The following is a 12,561-nucleotide window of genomic DNA, read 5'->3' as shown; positions in this document are numbered from 1 at the left end:
CTGTGATTTCCACAGCCTCAGTGCCAGCAGAGCCTGTGAATCTTTCTACCTGTACGTGTCTGAGCAAATGACTATGGGAGGCTCAATTTGGCTCACATCTGAATAGAAGCCACACTCTTTGGCAGGGAATGAATGTCATCAGTGACCAGGGACAGTGTTCCAGATGACTCCAGTACATCCATGTGACCCCTTGTGAAGACAGGGTGCAAGAGAGAGAACCAGGCCTCTCTTGCTAAATGCACAGACACTGGCACTTGTGCACGGAGAATGCAGGCTGCATGGATGGCAGATCCTTAAGTGTGAGGCAACTGACATACCACTCCCCAGGACACACATGACAGCCATACATCAGGAGCAGTCAGACTAATCCTCCCTTGAGGGATGAGAACAAGGGTCCTGAAAGGTTGTTGTTGAATCACACGAATACACCGGGATTCTTGGCCCCCGGAGGAGAAGAATTCAATCTGGGGCCAGAGACGAGGCTTGATCGCTCAGAGCTTTTGTGTAATAAAGTTTTATTAAAGTATAAAGGAGATAGAGAAAGCTTCTGACATAGACATTAGAAGGGGGTAGAAAGACTACCCGCTTGCTAGTGTTAACAATGAAGTTATATACTCTCCAGCGAATCCAAAGAATGTCTGGAGGTTGTAAAGACCTCATCAGACCTACTCCCATAATTTACATTTTAAGATAACAGAATTAGCCAGAAGGTTTAATCCAAAGACTGTCCTTAATCCAGAGACTGTCCTCAGGCAGGATACATTATTGTTATATAATCCTAAGGAATGTGGAGAAAGAAAAAAAGTTTGTCCTTTCTTCCTCCTTGAGAATTCCAGACCCCTCTCTCCTTGGGGACCCCTAGATTTCCTATCAACCTGCCTAGGAAATGACTCTCTCAGTCCCAGAGGACCATGGGAGATCCAGAGGGATGAGCACATTGTCTTGTATGGCAGGGGCTGGGGATGTCAGTGTAGCTGCTAGACAAGCGGGAGTACCTAGATGCAGAGGCCAGTGATGCCAAAGTCGTACTCCTTAATGACCTCTCTGTGCCTGAGACGTCTTCTCTGGTACACTGCTTCTGTGGGGATGGATGCGGCGCTACCAGTTTCAGGCCGGTCACCATGAGCCTGAATTTGCTCAACGGGTTGTTAGACCACAACTCTCTGGGATGGAACGGGATTGCGAAGGTGGGGTCCATTTGGGCCTCCTCATAATGGGCGATTGTTATTGGGTTTCTTGTCTCCCCACAAAGTTATCGGGGCCTGGTTAGTCCCATGCTGACATCCTGCATGTGCCCAGCAGAGTAGCAGGTCCTGCCATGAGAGGTAAGTGACAAGACACAGAATTTGTGAGGGGATCAGGAGGTGAGGCCTGAAGGCAGAAACATGGAGAGGCCAGGAACCTTTGCTTTCCCTGGTGGGGAAGCTCAGGCTCATTCAGCGTGGAGGCATAGCCTGGATGCAGGTCATGTGAGTAGCAGGTGACAGGCTGAGACTGGAGCCTTAGGGACTTCATGTGTCCTAGTCTTATTCAGAGCAGCTCTGCTTACAGCATGCGAGACCCAGGTGATTCTCACGGAGGCAGCTGAATTAAGCACCTTTGTCGGCATCATCCTTCCCTGGGTCCTCTGTTCGCCGAACCCAGGGGCTTCCTCAGTGTGAGCCCGGCGATTCAGAATGCCAGGGCTGTGAGACCTGCCAGTGCACTGGGGCCGTCTGTGATGTCGCTGGCAGCAGGTGGCACACAAGGCGAGGAGGCTGCCTTCTTCAGCAGGCAGGCAGTGGAGGAAGGAGCGGCCCTGGAGGACGGAGAGGTGGTGCAGTCTGGCAAGTGTTCCTGCTGCTGGTGGAAGACATTATTGAGGAGGTTCAAGTGGTGGTGGAAGAGAAGCAAGGGAAGCTGTCCTCGCAGGAGCAGGAGGAGAAGCCATAGGAGAAGGGCCAGGAACATCCAAGAACAGGAGCCTCAAGCAACCAGCCTGCACTGGAGGCGCTGGAGGCATTGGCGGTCCTGCAGGTGGAGCTGAGCCCCAGAAACGAGACAGACACCAAAGCCTACCTTTGGCTCCAGAGGAAGGATCATTAGAGGAGAAAGGTCCCTTGAGTCAGAGAAGTGCTATCATCCAGGGCAACCCAGGCTTGTGGGCCAATGCCGTATCCTTCGAGCCACTTCTCAGAGGTCAAGAGGACCTCAGGAGGACAAGAAGGAACAAGAGCAGGAGGAAGGGAGGGGTCAGGGAACCCGCCAGCCGAGGGGAGGTCAAGGGAATTTGGGGCAAGGGAATTGCAGTTCGGGGGCGCTGTGATCTTCACAGGTACACTGCCAGCAGAACCTGGGAACCTCTCTACCTGTACGTGTCTGAGCAAATGACTGTGGGAGGCTCCATCCAGCTCGCATCTGAATAGGAGCCGCACACTTTGGCAGGGAATGGATGTCATCAGTGACTGGAGACAGTCTGACAGATGACTCCAGTACATCCATGCCACCTCTTGTCAAGATAGGGAGCAGGGAAGAGACCCAGGCCTCTCTTGCTAAACGCACAGACACATGCACTTGCGCACGCAGAATGCATGCTGCAGAGACTGCAGATCCTGAGCTTTCAGGCAACTGACATGCCGCTTCCCAGGACACACATGCCAGGCATACATCAAGAGCGGTCAGAAACAGATCCTCCCTTGGGGGATGCGGACAAGGGTCCCAGAAGACCACAGGGGACCCAGAGGGATGAGCGTGTTGCATGGTGTGGCAGGGGCCGGGGTTGTCGGTGTGGCAGCTGGGCAAGCGGGAGTACCCAGATGCAGAGCACCAGCGATGCCAAAGTGGTACTCCCATACGACCTCTCTGCCTGAAGTATGGGTGGTCCCGAAAGGAAACAAGTACTCCCGAAAGGGGGAACTTATAGATGCCTGTTCTGGTGCCCTTGCTCTGCCTGAGACTGACCCTGTTCCTCGAGACTCTTCCTTCCCCGGCATGTGGCATGACTGGCTCCTTGACTTTGAGCAGATTATGAACCACCGCCAGATGCCCGTCAGGATCAGCGACTGTGATGAAGACTTGCTTAGCTCATTGATGGCTTTGAAGGGCAGGGAGGGAACCTGAGGACAGGTGGGTCGGGGAGCTGGGCAGGCACGTGGGGGTCGGGGGATCCTATGACCCGGGTGCATGCGTTCGCCGTGACCCTTTGGAAATGAAAAACGGAAGATGCAGATGCCTGCCTGGCAGGGAAGCTGCGGACCCTAGAAGCTTGTGCACCTTCACCTTTTCCATCCTCCCAGTCCTGGCAGGTGCCAGAACGAGGCCATCCCCAGTCCCGTTGCAAGCTGGTATTTTCCTTTCGGGACAACCCGTCCTTCAGGAACAGAGAGATCATTAAGGGGTACCACTTTGGCATTGCTGGTGCAACCTGGCATCCAGGGCGGTGTGGGTGGGTGGGAGAGGGAGTCAGACGCACCACCTACCTGAATCATTCCTGTCTCCCCCATCCTCCTTCAGGATATAGGGCATGTATGTCCTCTCCGGTCCACTGCTTCTGTGAGGATGGACTGGAGCTCCCAGCCTCAGGCCGGACACCTGCAGCGTGAACTTCCTCAACTGGTTGTTGGACCACAACTCTCCAGGATGTAACAGGATTGCTGAGGTGGGTCCATCTGGGCCTCCCCAGAATGGATGATTGGTGTTGGGGTTCTTGGCTGCCCACGGGAGGACCCTGGGGTGCTCGTCCATATGCTGACTTCCCCGTGTGGCCAGCAGATCATTGGCGAGGGCCTGTGAGTCAATCCCCTGCAGTATTAGCCCCAGGAGGAAGGTCCTGCCATGAGAGGGAAGTGGCAAGACACAGAAGTTGTGACGAGGTCAAGAGGTGAGGCCTAAAGGCAGATCGGTATAGAGGCCAGGACCCTCTCCTCTCCCCGGTGGGGAAGCTCAGGCTCATGCAGCCTGGATGTACAGCCTGGATTCAGGTCATGTCGGTAGTAGGTGACAGGCTGAGACTGGAGGTTTGGGGGCTTCAGGTGTCCTTGTCTCATTCAGAGCAGCTCTGCTTCCAGCACGCAAAACCCAGGTGATTCTCACGGAGGCAGGCTGAATTAAGCACCTTTGTCGGCATCATCCTTCCCTGGGTCCTGCTGCTCATGGAGACCCTGGGGCTTCTTCAGTGCAAGACCAAGAATTCAGGGTGCTGGGGCCCTGAGATGTGCTGGCGCACTGGGGCCGTCAGGGATGTCGCAGGCAGCAGGTGGACCACCAGGCGAGGAGGCTGCCTTCTTCAGCGAGCAGGCAGTGGAGGAAGCAGCGGCCCTGGAGGACGGAGAGGTGTTGCGGTCCGGAAAGTATTCCAGCTGCTGGTGGAAGACATCATTGAGGAGGTTGAAGTGGTGGTGGAGGAGGAGCAAGGGAAGCTGCCCTTGCAGGACCAGGAGCAGCTGGAGGAGCAGGGCCAGGAAAATCCAAGGACAGGAGCCTCGAGCGACCAGCCCCCACTGGAGGCGCTAGAGGCATTGGCTGCCCTGCAGGTGCACCTGAGCTCCCCGAATGAGAAGGACCCCACAGCCTATCTTTGGCTCCAGAGGAATGATCATCAGAGGAGAAAGCGTCCCTTGAGTCAGAGAAGTACCATCAGCCAGGGCATCCCTGGCTTGTGGCCCAAAGCCGTATCCTTAGTGTTGCTTCTCAGGGGTCAGATGCTCAGGAGGACAAGAAGGAACAGGAGCAGGAGGAGGGGTGGGTGTGAGGGAACCCGCCAGCTGAGGTAGGGAGCGGGGGCCAAGGGAATTAGGGGGCAAGGGAATTGGGCGCCAGGGGAGCTGTGATTTCCACAGCCTCAGTGCCAGCAGAGCCTATGAATCTTTCTGCCTGTACGGGTCTGAGCAAATGACTGTGAGAGGCTCAGTTTGGCTCGCATCTGAATAGAAGCCACACACTTTGGCAGGGAATGAATGTCATCAGTGACGGGGACAGTATGCCCAGTGACTCCAGTACATCCATGCGACCCCTTGTGAAAACAGGGCTCAAGAGAGAGAACCAGGCCTCTCTTGCTAAATGTACAGACACTGGCACTTGTGCACGGAGAATGCATGCTGCATGGACTGCAGATCATGAAGTTGGAGGCAACTGACATGCCACTCCCAGGACACACGTGACAGCCATACATCAGGAGTGGTCAGAAACAAATCCTCCCTGTGGGATGAAAACAAGGGTTCCAGAGGACCATGGGAGACCCAGAGGGTTGAGCACATTGTCTTGTATGGCAGGGGCTGGGGATGTGAGTGTGGCGGCTGGGCAAGCGGGAGTACCCAGATGCAGAGGCCAGCGATGCCAAAGTCGTACTCCTTAACGACCTCTCTGTTCATGAGACATCTTCTCCGGTACACTGCTTCTGTGGGGATGGATGCGGAGCTCCCAGCCTCAGGCCAGTCACCATGAGTCTGAACTTGCTCAACTGGTTGTTGGACCAAAACTCTCCGGGATGGAACAGCATTACTAAGGTGGGGTCCATTTGGTCCTCCCCAGAATGGGTGATTGATATTGGGTTTCTTTGCTGCCCAGGAAGGGCTCGGGGCCTGGTTAGTCCCATGCTGATCTCCCCTGTGTGGCCAACATATCAGTAGGTCCTGCCATGAGGGGTAAGTGACAAGACACAGAGGTTGTGAGGGGATCAGGAGGTGAGGCCTGAAGGCAGATCCTTGTAGAGGCCAGGACCCTCTCCTTTCCCCTGTGGGGAAGCTCAGGCTCATGCAGCCTGGATGCACAGCCTGGATTCATGTCATGCAAGTAGCAGGTGACAGGCTGAGAGTGGAGGCTTAGGGGCTTCATGTGTCCTAGTCTCATTCAGAGCAGTTCTGCTTACAGCACATGAGACCCGAGACCCAGGTGATTCTCATGGAGGCAGGCTGAATTAAGCACCTTTGTCAGCATCATCCTTCCCTGGGTCCTCTGCTCACGGAGACCCCGGGGCTTCTTCGATGTGAGCCCACCAATTCAGGGTGCCAGGGCCCTGAGACTTGCCGGTGAGCCAGGGCCATCGGGGATGTTGCTGGCAGCAGGTGGCCCACCAGGCAAGGAGGCTGCCTTCTTCAGCAGGCAGGCAGTGGAGGAAGGAGCGGCCCTGGAGGATGGAGAGGTGGTGCAGTCCGACAAGTGTTCCTGCTGCTGGTGGCAGACATTATTGAGGAGGCTGAAGTGGTGGCAGAAGAGGAGCAAGGGAAGCTGTCCTCGCAGGAGCGGGAGAAGAAGCCGGAGGAGCAGGGCCAGGAATATCCAAGAACAGGAGCCTCGAGCAACCAGCCCCCACTAGAGGCACTGTAGGCGTTGGCGGTCCGGCAGGTGGAGCTGAGCCCCGCAAATGAGACAGACCCCCAAAGCCTATCTTCGGCTCCAGAGGAAGGACCATCAGAGGAGAAAGCTTCCCTTGAGTCAGACAAGTTGTGTCATCCAGGGCAACTCCGGCTTGTGGGCCAATGCCATATCCTTTGTGCCACTTCTCAGAGGTCAGATGCTCAGGAGGACGAGAAGCAAGGACAGGAGCAGGAGGAGGGGTGGGGCTGAGGGGACCCGCCAGCCGAGGGGAGGCCAAGGGAACTGGGGGGCATGGGAATTATGGTTCGGGGGCGCTGTGATCTCCACAGGCACAGTGCCAGCAGAACCTGGGAACCTCTCTACCTGTACATGTCTGAGCAAATGACGGTGGGAGGCTCCATCCGGCTCACATCTGAATAGGAGCCATACACTTTGGCAGGGAATGGGTGTCATCAGTGACTGGAGACAGTCTGACAGATGACTCCAGTACATCCATGCCACCTCTTGTCAAGACAGGGAGCAGGAAAGAGACCCAGGCCTCTCTTGCTAAACGCACAGACACAGGCACTTGCGCACGCAGAATGCATGCTGCAGAGACTGCAGATCCTGAACTTTCAGGCAACTGACATGCCGCTTCCCAGGACACACATGCCAGGCATACATCAAGAGCGGTCAGAAACAGATCCTCCCTTGGGGGATGTGAACAAGGGTCCCAGAAGACCACAGGGGACCCAGAGGGATGAGCGTGTCGCATGGTGTGGCAGGGGCCGGGGTTGTCAGTGTGGCAGCTGGGCAAGCGGGAGTACCCAGATGCAGAGCACCAGCGATGCCAAAGTGGTACTCCCATACGACCTCTCTGTGCCTGAAGAGCGGGTGGTCCCAATAGGAAACAAGTACTCCTGAAAGGGAGTACTCACAGAGGTCTGTTCCGGTGCCCTTGCTCTGCCCAAGACTAACCCTGTTCCTCGAGACTCTTCCTTCCCCAGCATGTGGCATGACTGGCTCCTTGACTTTGAGCAGATTACGAACCACCGCCAGATGCCTGTCATGATCAGCGACTGAGATGAAACTTGTTTAGCTCCATGATGGCTTTGAAGTGCAGGGAGGGAGCCTGAGGACAGGTGGGTGGGGGAGCTGGGCAGGCATGTTGGGGTCGGAGGATCCTATGACCTGGGTCCATGCATTCACCGTGAGCCTTTGGAAAGGAAAAAAGGAAGATGCAGATGCCTGCCTGGCAGGGAAGCTGCGGACCCTAGAAGCTTGTGCACCTTCACCTTTTCCATCCTCCCAGGCCCTGGGGGTGCCGGAATGAGGCCATCCCCTGTCCCGCTGCAAGCTGGTATTTTCCTTTCAGGACAAGCCGTCCTTCAGGAACAGAGAGATTGTTAAGGAGTACTACTTTGGCATTGCTGGTGCCACCTGGCTCCCAGGGCGGTGTGGGTGGGTGGGAGAGGGAGTCAGATGCGCCACCTACCTGAATCTTTCCTGTCTCCTCCATCCTCCTTCAGGATATAGGGCATGTACGTCCTCTCCGGTCCACAGCTTCTGTGAGGATGGATGGGAGCTCCCAGCCTCAGGCAGGACACCCGCAGCGTGAACTTCCTCAACTGGTTGTTGGACCACAACTCTTCATGATGTAACAGGATTGCTGAGGTGGGGTCCATCTGGGCCTCCCCAGAATGGACGATTGGTGTTGGGGTTCTTGGTTGCCCATGGGAGGGCTCGGGGCTGCTCATCCGTATGCTGACCTCCCCCGTGCGGCCAGCAGATCATTGGTGAGGGCCTGTGAGTCAACCCCTGCAGTATTAGCCCCAGGAAGAAGGTCCTGCTATGAGAGGTAAGTGACAAGACACAGAGGTTGTGAGGGGGTCAGGAGGTGAGGCCTGAAGGCAGATCCGTGTAGAGGCCAGGACCCTCTCCTCTCTCCCCGGTGGGGAAGCTCAGGCTCATGCAGCCTGGATGCACAGCCTGGATTCAGGTCATGTGGGTAGCAGGTGACAGGCTGAGACTGGAGGCTTGGGGGCTTCATGTATCCTAGTCTCATTCAGAGCAGGTCTACTAACAGCACGCGAGACCCGGGTGATTCTCATGGAGGCAGGCTGAATTAAGCACCTTTGTCAGCATCATCCTTCCCTGGGTCCTGTTGCTCACCGAGACTGGGAGTTCTTCGGTGTGAGCCCGACGATTAAGGGTGCTGGTGCCCTGAGAGCTGCCGGTGTGCTGGGGCGTTCGGGGATGTTGCAGACAGCAGGTGGCCCACCTGGCGAGGAGGCTGCCTTCTTCAGCGGGGAGGCAGTGGAGGAAGCAGCAGCCCTGGAGGACTGAGAGGTGGTGCGGTCTGGCAAGTGTTCCAGTTGCTGGTGGAAGACATCATTGAGGAGGTTGAAATGCTGGTGGAGGAGGAGCAGGGGAAGCTGCCCTCGCAGGAGAGAGAGGAGAAGCTGGAGGAGCAGGGCCAGGAACATCCAAGGAAAGGAGCCTCGAGCGACGAACCCCCACTGGAGGCGCTGGAGGCATTGGCCGCCCTGCAGGTAGAGTTGAGCTCCCCTAATGAGAAAGACCCCACAGCCTTTCTTTGGCTCAGGAGGATGGACCGTTAGAGGAGAAAGTGTCCCTTGAGTCAGAGAAGTGCCATCATCCAGGATATCCCTTGCTTGTGGGCCAAAGGCGAATCCTTAGTGTCGCTTCTCAGGGCTCAGATGCTCAGGAGGACGAGAAGAAACAGGAGCAGGGGGAGTGGTTGGAGTCAGGGAAGCCGCCAGCTGAGGGGGGCGGGCGCGCCAAGGGAATTAGGGGACAAGGGAATTGGGATCCTGGGGAGCTGTGATTTCCACAGCTGCAGTGCCAGCAGAGCCTATGAATCTTTCTACCTGTACATGTCTGAGCAAATGAGTATGGAAGGCTCAATTTGGCCCACATCTGAATAGAAGCCACACACTTTGGCAGGGAAGGAATGCCATCAGTGACCAGGGCAGTGTTCTAGATGACTCCAGTACATGCATGCGACCCCTTGTGAAGACAGGATGCAAGAGAGAGAACCAGGCCTCTCTTGCTAAATGCACAGACACTGGCACTTGTGCACGGAGAATGCAGGCTGCATGGATGGCAGATCCTGAAGTTGGAGGCAACTGACATGCCACTCCCAGGACACACGTGACAGACATACATCAGGAGCGGTCAGAAACAAATCCTCCCTTGTGGGATGAGAACAAGCATCCCAGAGGACCACCGGGGGGACCCAGAGGGATGAGCACATTGTCTTGTATGGCAGGGGCTGGGGATGTGAGTGTGGCAGCTGGGCAAGCGGGAGTATCCAGATGCAGAGGCCAGTGATGCCAAAGTGGTACTCCTTAACGACCTCACTGTGCCTGAGACGTCTTCTCTGGTACACTGCTTCTGTGAGGATGGATGTGGCGCTCCCAGCCTGAGGCCAGTCACCATGAGCCTCAACTTGCTCAGCTGGTTTTTGGACCACAACTCTCTGGGATGAACAGAATTGGTAAGGTGGGGTCCATTTGTGCCTCCCCAGAATGAGCAATTGACATTGGGTTTGTTTGCTGCCCAGGAAGGGCTCAGGGCCTGGTTAGTCTCATGCTGACCTTCCCCGTGTGGCTAGCAGTTCAGAAGTTCCTGCCATGAGAGGTAAATGACAAAACACAGAAGTTGTGAGGGGGTCAGGAGGTGAGGCCTGAAGGCAGATCCATGTAGAGGCCAGGACACTCTCCTCTCCCCGGTGTGGAAGCTCAGGCTCATGCAGCCTGGATGCACAGCCTGGATTCAGGTCATGTGAGTAGCTGGTGACAGGCTGATCCTCGAGGCTTGGGGGCCTCAGGTGTCCTAGTCTCATTCAGAGCAGCTCTGCTTACAGCACGCGAGACCCAGGTGATTCTCACGGAGGCAGGCTGAATTAAGCGCCTTTGTCTGTGTCATCCTTCCCTGGGTCCTCTGCTCATGGACACCCTGGGGCTTCTTGTGTGTCAGCATGATGATTCAGGGTGCCGGTGCCCTGAGACCTGCTGGCGCGCTGGGGCCTTCGGGGATGTCACTGGCAGCAGGTGGCCCACTAGGCGCGGAGGCTGCCTTCTTCAGTGGTCAGGCAGTGGAGGATGGAGCAGCCCTGGAGGATGGAGCGGTGGTGCAATCCGGCAAGTGTTCCTGCTGCTGGTGGAAGACATCTTTGAGGAGGTTGACGTGGTGGCGGAAGAGGAGCAGGGGAAGCTTTCCTTGTAGGAGCGGAGGGAGAAGCCAGAGGAGCAAGGCCAGGAACGGGAGGGGGGAGGGAGCTCCCCCCCGGGGGCAGGGGCTTGGTGTGCCATGGGCTTTGGGCCTTCCGGGAAACCCCAGATGGGGTGATGCCAAACTTTCCCCCCAACGACCTCTCCCCCCCCAAGAAACGGAAGGGTTTCCCGGAGTCCCTTCCCCAGACCCTGCCAGTGCCCTTGCCTCCTACCAATATTATTTTCAAGACCCCTTCCTTTTGGCTTGGCATGACCCCCTTGGTTTTTGGGCGGGGTTTGGGCCCTGCCGGGGCTTCATCATCAGGGATGGAATAAAGGACCCCTTAGCTCCCGGGTGGCCAAGGGGGGGGAGGGCCGGGACGGTCGGGGGGCGGGACGGGCATTTTTGGGTAGGATCCACCCCCTTTGCTCTTTCCCCGGAAGGGCTGGAAAAAAAAAGCAAAAGGTAAAGGTTGCCCCGGCCAGACAAGCTCGGCCCGAACCCCCAACCTTTTCCTTTTCCCCAGGGGGATTCGCCGGGGAGGCCACCCCAGTCCTGCAACGGGGTTTTTCCCTTTCCGGGACAACCCGCCCTTGGGAAAAAGAGAGATCTTTTGAGTTTTGTTTTGGGGGCCTTTGGCCCAAAAACCCGGCTCTAAAGGGGGGTTGGGTTGGGGGGGAGGGGGGTGTGGGCCCCCCTCCCTGAATCTTTTTTCTCCTTGTTTTCCCGGGGGCTTGGGGCGATTTTCCCCCGGCCCCTTTGGTTTTCCTTAGGTTTGGAAAGGGGCCCCAGCCTCGGGCCCGGATCCCCATTAATTTCCTAAACCCGGTTTTTGGCCCCCCAAAAACTCCCCAGGTTTAACAGGTTGCGGGGTGGGGTTTCCATCGGGCCCCCCCCAAAAAGGGGGAGGTTTTTTCGGGGGTTTTGGTTTGCCCCGGGGGGAGGCTGGGGCTGCTTCAGTTGCGGGCCCCCCCCTTGGGCCAGCAGATCTTGGTAAAAGGGGCCTGAATTAAAACCTGAAGTTTGGGGGAAAAAAGGTCCTCTTTGAAGGTAAAAAAAGGGCCCCAGGGTTTGGGAAGGGTCGGAGGTGGGGCCTAAAGGCAGACCCGGTAGGGGCCGGGGACCCTCCCCCTCCCGGGGGGCTCAGGCTCATGCCCCCCGGATGAAAGCCTGGTTCGGGCCCCATGGGGGGCCGGTGACAGGTTTTGGGACTGGGGCGGGGCTTCTTTACCCTGTCCCCTTCAGGCAGGTCCCCTTCCCACCGCGCAAGACCGGGTGATTCTCAGGGACAAAGGGGGTTCCCCCTTGTAGGCCCCCACCTTCCCGGGTCCCGGCCCCCGGGCCAGGGTTTTTGGGGTACCCCGGGGCCGGGGGGTTAAAGTGCGGCCCCCAAAACTCTTTGTGCGGGGGCGTTGGGTTTCCCAGAAAACCGGGTAGCCCACCTGGCAGAGGCTCCTTTCTTAAGGGGAAAACCGGGAGGGGTTTGCCCCCTGGGGGTTTTTAAAGGGGTGGGCCCCGGTCTCCCAATTTATTGCGGGGGGAAAACCAATCTTGAGGCTGAAATCTGGGGAGGAGCGGGGAAGGGCTCCCCCCCCGGGAAACGGAGGAAAAGCAAGGGGAAGGCACCCAAGGGAAAAGGGGCCTCGGGGCCCCCCCCGGGGGACGCGGGGGCTTTAACCCCCCCACGATTAAAACCCCTAATGAGGCCCCACAAAAACCGGGGGGATGGCCCGGGAGGGAGAAATGCCCGGCCCCGGGGTCCTCTCCAGGAGGTCCCGGGGCCCAAAAGCGAATCCTTGCCCCCTTCTGGGCTAAAACCCTCAGGAGGGGAAAACAGGGAGGGAGGGGGTTGGAATCAGGGCGGGCCCCCCTAAAGGGGAAATCCAAGGGGGTGGGGAAAAAAGGGGTGGGATCCGGGGGAGCTGATTTCCCCAGCTGGACCAGCAAACCTATGTTTTTTCTACCTGACTTTCTAGACAAATATTAGGGAAAGGCTAAATTTGGCCCACATCTGAATAAAACCCCCTTTGGCAGGAAAAATGTCAGTGA

This window comes from Bos mutus, chromosome X (assembly GCF_027580195.1).
Source record: "Bos mutus isolate GX-2022 chromosome X, NWIPB_WYAK_1.1, whole genome shotgun sequence".
Taxonomy (NCBI): Eukaryota; Metazoa; Chordata; class Mammalia; order Artiodactyla; family Bovidae; genus Bos; species Bos mutus.
The sequence above is the reverse complement of the archived record's forward strand: the minus strand, read 5'-3'. Positions refer to the sequence as shown.